General features: G+C 50.6%; 1 pseudogene; it reads right to left on the bottom strand.

Annotated features, from left to right (window-relative positions):
• Window positions 1-6,741: 6,741 nt before the first annotated feature.
• LOC109764358 (putative serpin-Z8) lies at window positions 6,742-8,262 on the bottom strand (annotated as a pseudogene).
• Between the last annotated feature and the right edge of the window lie 213 nt (window positions 8,263-8,475).

Raw genomic sequence — 8,475 nt, 5'->3', positions numbered from 1 at the left:
TTTTTTCTGAGCGTGGATGCAGATGAGCTTAGAGCCAAAACTCCGCGTCCGTGCGTTTCCTGTTATGCTCTTGGGTGGCATGGACTGGACCGTCCTTCTCGCCTAGCGCAACACCCCACCCCACAACAAGTAAAACATCCCCTACGTCTTCCGCACGCCTAAGTCCTAAGAGCATCTCCAGCCGTTGCCCCCTAGGCGGTGATTTTACGCGCCCCCTGGGGGCGAGCCGGCGCTAAAATCGGCGCGGGGGCGAGCGGGTTCCCAGCCGCTCGCCCCAGGGTCGCCCCGGACGCGTTTTTTTGTTTTTTTTTAAATCTGAATTCGGCAAAGTTCGGCTAAAATTCGGCACACTTGACATTCATATTCAACATGTTCGGTGTTTACATAAATTATTTAAAAAAGGCATCTACGGGGCGAAGAAGTCGATCAGCGCGGCGAAGTCGCCGACGTCGCCGCCGTCCTCGTCATCGGTGGCAGCCTTCTCCTTCTTGATGGCGCGGCCTCCCCTGCTGGACCCCTGCCCGGCATCTCCATGGCGAACCGGCGGTGGCGGTGCGTCGTCGTTGTCGTCGCTGTCCTCGAGGACGACGATGCCTCCCTCGTCTCGACCACGGCGACGAGCTTCGAACCGCGCGAAGGCGGCGCACTAGCGCTCCATCTCCGTCTGCGCCCAGTCGTCGCGCGCCCATTTGAGGGCCGCTTCGTCGTCGAGCGCCTCCTCCTTGACGCCGCTGGCGAGCCCGGGCTCCGTCTTCACGACGGGGAGTCCCGGCTCCGGCTTGACGGCGGCGAGCCCTGGCTCCGTCTTCGGCTTGACGAAACACAGAGGAGCCGAGGAGGAGGCACGCCGGCCGCCCTCGTTGATGACGATGCCGGCGCTGCGGGTGCGCCGGCCGAGCGGCGTCTCCGCGGCGGGCTCGGCCTTGACGCCGAGGAGCGCCGGCGAGCCGGAAGAGTGGGAGGAGGAGCGGGAGGAGGAGGAAGAGTGGGAGGAGGAGGAGGCGGCGAACCTCCTGGGCACCCACGGCCCGGCGCTCCGGCGAGGGGCTGGCACGGCCGCCGCGGCTGGGTATGCCAGTGGCGGGTTGTTGCCGCCCTAGAGGTGTGCCATCACCTCGTGCAGGGTGCGGTCGGGGACGCCCCACCAGACGCAGCGGCCGTCGCTGTTCTTTATGCCGCCGACCACTAGCGCCCCATTCGTGGACGCCAGCCGCTGCGCCTGCCGCCGCTGGAAATAGTCCGTCCAGGCCGCATGGTTGTCGGCGGCGTACTGGGAGAGGGCGCGATGCTGCTCCGTCAGGGACGACCGCACGCGGTCGACCTCGGCGGCGAAGAGGCCGGGGCGCACGTCGACGTCGGGCACCGGGGGGATGGGGACGTCGCCGTTGCTGAGCTTCCACCCCGTCGGCCCGACGCGCATGTCCGGCGGCGCCGAGATGTTGTCCTCGAAGAGAAGCCATGCCTCGCACTCCTAGAGCGTGCGGCGGCCGAAAGCCGTTGGCCGCCGCGGCGTCGCCAGGGAAGCGTTCGGCCATGGAGAGAAGAAGAGGAAGGGGAGGGAAGGGGAGAGCGGCAGAGCTCGGCGGCGGAAGGGAGGGACGGCGGATGGTTTGGGCTCGGCGGACTCGGGCTGGTGTGGCCAGCGGCGAGGGGAAGCCTCTGTTTATATAGCCCCAGCCCATGACGCGCCGCCTGTGAGGAATCAATGGCAAGGCTGACCGGCGGCAGCCTTGCCATTGATTCCCCGCAGGAAACCGAGGCGTTCTGGGAAAGACGAGGCGCATGCCGCTGACTCAGCGGGCCCGCCGCGCTTTCGCGCCAAAACCCCTCGCCCCGGCGCCCCCGAGCGCCCCCCGGGCTCCGGGTTCGGCCTGGGGCCGCCGGCGCCGATTTCGGCCCAAGCCGGCGAAAAACGAGTTCCTGGGGGCGGGACTGGGCCGATTTTTGGACGCCGGCGCGGCAAAAACGCCTGAGGAAAGCATGTTGGAGCCGCGGGTGAAGATGCTCTAATATTACGGAATCAGTTCCAGGAAGCAAGCAATTAACGAAGAAAACTACTAGTCGTGCGGATTTAGTACCAGATCGGATCTAACATGGTGGAATTAAACACTACAAAATCCCTTGAATAACTGCCATGCACACAGTTCTTCTCTTGAAAATCAAATGAAACAAAAGGCACAAAGTACATTCACATAGTCATATAGAAAAAATAACGTGAAACAATGTTATTATTACTAGCAAAAATATCCGTGCGTTGCAATGGGAGAAAAAAATACCACACACTCTTAATTTACAAAAAAATGTTCCATAATCTGAGAATTTGTAGCTATTTCTTAAATACATGAAGATTTTAAAAGATATAGGATTTTTAATCATAAAAAGAGATTTTTCTTGTCTGGACACATCTATATATTCTCTGTTCTCGCATTATTAATTTAAATATTTATGTTCCAAACTTAGCGAGATAGTTTTTCCTTCTTAAAATAAGTGCCTCAACATTGTATTAAGTTTAGTATGCACTTGTATTAGAATTGAGACACTTATTTGAGACGGAGGGAGTATATCACAACTAATTTCCCAAAGAACGAGTGGATGTGGCAAGAAATGTGCTTTGCACCAGTGCATGCACTCAATTTGGTCGTTGAGCTTAGAAAATCTTACACATGAGTTTGTCCGATCCCTGCTATACTAGCTAGCCTATAGCTAGCCTACTGGCTACTGCTACATCTCTTCCACGGCTTCCGTACGCTGCAGCAGATCCAATATGCATCTCTTATACAAAGAGTCGCCGATCAATCAACCAACTTCAAGAAATCTTGCAGTGTGAAAAAATCATATCGACCAAGAAACCCTGTCGTTGGTGGACGATCACCGCTGCACACCGCCGCTTCCAGGCGCAAATCATCCAAGGCCTCGTCAACATCCAAGACCATCTCGCGGTAGTCCAGTTCGTCCAAGAAGGCCTCCTCCTCCTCCTCGTACATCTCTTGCTGAACCCGATCGTCCAAGAAAGCATCGCCGTCCACGGCCTGTTCTTCAACTTCAACCCCGCCGGCGCCCGAGACTGCTCCACCGCTGGCCGCGCCCTCCGCTGCTTTCTCTTTGTAGATGGCCTCCGTGAGGTGGCGGGTGATGTCCTCGGCGCTCGCCATGAGCAACCGCGTGGTGCCCATCACCCAGTCTGCTTCGCCTGCCGCGGCCGCCTCTGCGATCAGCTCGATGGCCTCGTCGATCTCGAGGGTGAGTTCGCCCGTGGCTACAGAGTTCAAGTGGTACAAGACGTGCTCGCCGGCCCCGGCCGCCGCTGTTGCCATCTTGCCGACGGCCTCGCTGAGCTGCGCGAGGGCATCCAGGACGTTCTTGTCGGTCGCGTCCGCCGCGATCTTGTCCAGGTCGCCTCGGAGCTTGTCGGCGTAGGAGGCGAAGCCGCTGGGGCTGGGCCTCGTAGAAGCTTCATCACCGGGCGCCGATGTCGCCGGGCCCTTCTGCTCGTCGAGTGCCGAAGCCCCCATCGCCGCGCACGCTTGTTTCCCTCGTGCTCTGTGGATTCACGGCGAGAACCAAGGAAAGGCTACGATCAGGTTCTGATTACTGGGACGAGAGATCGAGAGAGGCAATGTCGATGTTAATGTAGGCAGAGGCCCCTGCCGCCGCTGTCTCTTGTGAGAGTCGGGGAAGGAATACAGTTGTCTATCGGAATTCGGAAATCGAATTGGATGTTGAGCCTGTTTCCTTCCCTCTATGGTACGTGGGAGCGGGGGAGTAGTCTTTTTTATACAGTACGCACACACGTTCATTTTATGAACACATACACGCACATCCTACCGGCAGCAAACTTGGGACGGAAATGCAGGGTAGGCTCTGCGTGGCCTAGTTGGCTTAGATGGGCCGGCTGCACCTATTTTCTTAGACTGGGCCTGCCAAATATGCTGAGGCTTAGTACTAAAAAATAAATTCACGAATTTTGAGGGTAGGCTCAAGCCATGCGAAGACTGGCCCTTAGAATCGCCACTGCACCCTACTCCTATGAGCACTTTTGATAGACTGAACCTGCACATCATCTTGAGATTGACGAAGGCGTCACAGACGTATTCGTAGTCGACGGGAACGACTCCTCTCACTGAACACACATTAACGAAATGCTTGAAATAAATACAGAAAAATACGAGCACCGATGTCAAGTCTGAAACTTAAACTCCGGTGGGCAGGCATACCACTATCCTCCTAATAATCCAACCACATGTTGGTTCGCACGGAGACGACAATCTTATCGTGTGCCTAGTGGCGCACATGCAACTACCTCCATTTGCAGTCTTTCTTTTTTTGCGGTGAGCCCACACTTGGAGTCGCCATGTAAAATTAAGAGATAGAAAAAAAATAGTCATCTATTAGGAACTCATGTAGACTGCACACAGATGGCACATGTGTGCATAACAAAAACGAAAAAAGCCAATACAGGAAAGAGATAGAAACTAAAATACAAATAAAAGTAGAACCTAAAAGACAAAAAATAAAAAACTAATTATGTTGAGTAATTTTTGGAGAAAAGATTTTCGCATGGACCATGAACATCCAACTGTGCATAGCCAACGAATGTTCAACTATAGTTACAACTTACAAGCAAGAGAAATTACATAAATATTCGTGTAATATTAAAAAAGTTGTTCTTTATAAAACATGATTTTAAGGGGCATATTTAAACAAAAAATCATATAATTTTTAAATTATTTATGTATCTACAAAAAAATCCTTTAGAAAAGAAGAAATGCGAAAAGGAAAAAAATAACAACACAGAAAAGGGAAATGGAGGAAGCCTTTTTGCCTCCCCTAAGACATAACAACACAGGAAAAGCGAAAAAAGATCAAGTTCTCAACCAGCGCTGCACCACAAAAAAAAAAGCAAAATTGAAATGGACAAAAAAATGAATCGCAGGAAAGATACTGCGCCGCCTAGCGAGAAGCACCCATAATCTACACAGGCCGTGCGCTTCCTCTGGCCAGGCACGCAAGCCGCCGATGCGAGAGCTATATCTAGCTTAATGCGAGAGTAGCCCATTCTCAGCGTTATTTTCGACTGCACAGTAGCACGGGGTTTCTTCGTTCGCTTCTTCTGTGTTTGTTTTTCTATTTTTTTCGCTTTCTTTATTTTTATGTTTCGTCACTGGTTTTTTTCTTTCATTTTTCTGCTTTAAGAACACGTTTTTTGCTTTTCTGCGTTCATTTTTTTCGTTGTTTGACTTTCGTATTTCTTCTCCAGTTGCCATTGGTTTTCCTTGTTTCTCATCATACTTTAGTTTTTTGTGTGTTTTCATTCTTTTTCATTTCTTCCAGGATTTTCATCGGGTTTTTTTTTCTTCCTCATTTTCCTTTTTTAATTCGGTTTTTTGTTTATTTCTTGGATTTCAACCTTTCTTTGTTTTTATTGGTTTTCAGTGTCTTCTATTCTTTTTGCACTTGTCTCCTCGGTTTTAATTTTTGACTATTTTCTTTTGTTTCTTTTCCGATTCTCATTGTTTTTCGTTTATATTTTTTTCTTTTGGTTTTCATTCCACATTTTTTGTACATGTCAAGAACAGTTTTTCAATAGACATTACACATTTCTCAAATAGAAGTTTAACATTTTTTAATACACGGTCACCATTTTCATACACCATTTAACATATTTCAACTGGTTCATTACCATTTTTTAATACAATATTAAAAAGTTTAATACATCATCAATATTTTTTCTACACAAATTTTTACATTTTAAAATGCTTTATTAACATTTTTCAAATACAAGATTAACATTTTCTAATATATGGTCAACATTTTCTCTATACACATTTAAAAAAATTCAAATTGTTGGTTAACATTTTATTTAAATGCTTGATTAACATTTCCTAAATACCTGATCAACTTTCTCACACACATTGTACATTGTTTGCATAAATTTTTCCTATACATGAGAAACATTTTATTTATACACATTTAATATTTTTCAAATGCTTGATTTCACTTTTTTGAATACATGATCAACATTTTTTATATACGCATCTTTATGTTTTTCAAATGCTTGATTAACATTTTCCAAATACAAGATTACATTTTTAGAATACCAAAAAAAACATTTTTTTTAATACATGGTCAAAAAAATTATACACATTTTCAAATGCTTGAGTAACCATTTTTTAATACATGGTCAACGGTATTTCTATAAACATTAACATTTTTTAAATGCTTCATTAACATTATTCAAATAATTGTTGAACACTTTTCAAATGCTTGATTAACATTGTGTAAATACATGATCAATTTTTCAACTCATATTCTATGTTTTTTGTATACATTTTTTGTATACATGAGAAAAATAAGGGCCGGCGAAAAACGAGTTCCTGGGGCGGGACTGGGCCGATTTTTGGACGCCGGCGCGGCAAAAACGCCTGGGAGGGCATGTTGGGGCCGCGGGTGGAGATGCTCTAATATTACGGAATCAGTTCCAGGAAGCGAGCAATTAACAAAGAAAACTACTAGTCGTGCGGATTTAGTACCAGATCGGATCTAACATGGTGGAATTAAACACTACAAAATCCCTTGAATAACTGCCATGCACACAGTTCTTCTCTTGAAAATCAAATGAAACAAAAGGCACAAAGTACATTCACATAATCATATAGAAAAAATAACGTGAAACCACGTTATTATTATTATGCCAACCGGTATCCAAATCCAAAGCAAAGCAAAATCATCATTCGCAAGAACCAAAAACAAAATCATGAGGCTGAGTCGCTCGGACGACCTAGTCCTCGTTAGACGGGTCGAGTACACGCCCGGCAAAGACAACTGCGTCGGTCGCCTCCTCCACTATGAAGTACGCAAACGGGTGGTCGGCTACAAAATCCACAGGAGGAGGAGGCGGCCGCCGCGTGATAGAACATCCTATTTCCATATTCATCCTGGAGAAGGCAGCAGCTACGGTGCCCTCTTCGTTTACCTCGATGACCGCCTTGTGGATGACGTCACTCAGGACCAATGGCAAGTCAGATTCATCACGCTCCACCATGTCAGACAGATCGGCTTGATCGCTGAACGGCAACTGAAGCCCCAGCTTCTTCAAAACGGTGACATCGCTGCTGTGGAAGGACAGCTTGAACTTGGGCACCCGGAACTCCCTAACCTCGAGCTTCCTCTTCGGTAGGTGCTTGTGCAGGAAGCCAGGTCGGGATGCTATCGCGTCGACCAGGCTCGGCAAGCCGTCGAAGGCATCCGGGAGGAAGATGCACATAGAAAACTGTGTACGCTTGATACGATCGACGTGTCGGCCTATCAACAGAAGTGAGCAAGATGTGATGCATTGGTGTGAAACACGAGTGGAAGGATAAGACTGTAACTTGACGGACGAATTACCTTGCCCTTGAGCCATTTGGTACCGGAGTTTGAGCACCTTGAACCCTTTGTGCACGGCGATGAACTGGGAACTCCAGCTCTGCATGAAGGGCACGTCGACGGTGCTGCCGTCGGGCCGGTGGAACAGCTTGTTGGCGGTGGCCTCCTTGTAGAACGGATCCTCCCACTTGCCCTTGAAGTTATAGCGTTGCCGAGCACGACGCGGGTGAGCCGCGTTATGGATCCCGGGCCAAGGACGGGGCCGATCAGGTTACTCGTGGCCTGCGCCACCCACGCGTTGATCTGACCCCGCGCCGCCTCCGGACTGTCGCGGAAGTCGACGGTGCTGGCGTCGGCCTTGTACGCGCTCGCGGCGGCGTGGCGGTAGGCTGGCTTCAGCGGGCAGGCGAGGTCGGTCCAGACGCCGCACGCGAACGCGACGCGCGGCCCGCCGTACTCGGAGTGGTCCTCGAGCGCGTCCTCCGCCACGCCGGAGAGGAACTCGTCGAGCGCGGCGCGAGACGGCGTGCCGAGGACGCCGAGTATCTCGTCCTGGGTGGCGCCCCGGGCGCCGGCGGCCAGGAGCGCGAGCGCCGCGTAGATGGACAGCGGCGATAACACCAGGTTGCTTCCCGCATTGTTGTCGTCGGCGAGGCGGCTCACGAGGCCGGCGGCGAGCGCCGCCAGGCCACCGGAGCAGGACGGCGCCGTGTCCCCCGTCACTTTAGAGTAGTGCGCGCCCGTCGCTTCCATCGCTTGCTTTTGAGACGGGAAGAAAATCGCGTAGAGAAACGACGACCGGTTCTTCACCGTGACGGCGAGGCGGCTTGTGAGGCTGGCAGCGAGCGCCGCCAGGCCTCCGGAGCAGGACGGCGTCGTGTCCGCCGTCACTTCCATCGCTTGCCTTCGAGACGGAGAGAAAATCGCGTAGAGAAACGACGATCGGTTCTTCACCGTGATGTACGTTAACAAGACGGGAAGCACTATTTGTTGCCGTAGGATCCAAAGCTGGCCGAGCGTCCGATTCCACCGTATTTGAAGACCTGCGCTAGGGAAGTTATTTCACGATGTGATATATGAGGAAAAACTGCCGGACATTATGCGATTTGA

This window comes from Aegilops tauschii, chromosome 2 (assembly GCF_002575655.3).
Source record: "Aegilops tauschii subsp. strangulata cultivar AL8/78 chromosome 2, Aet v6.0, whole genome shotgun sequence".
Lineage (NCBI taxonomy): Eukaryota > Viridiplantae > Streptophyta > Magnoliopsida > Poales > Poaceae > Aegilops > Aegilops tauschii.
Note: the sequence above shows the minus strand (reverse complement) of the source record. Positions and strands in the feature narration are given on the sequence as shown.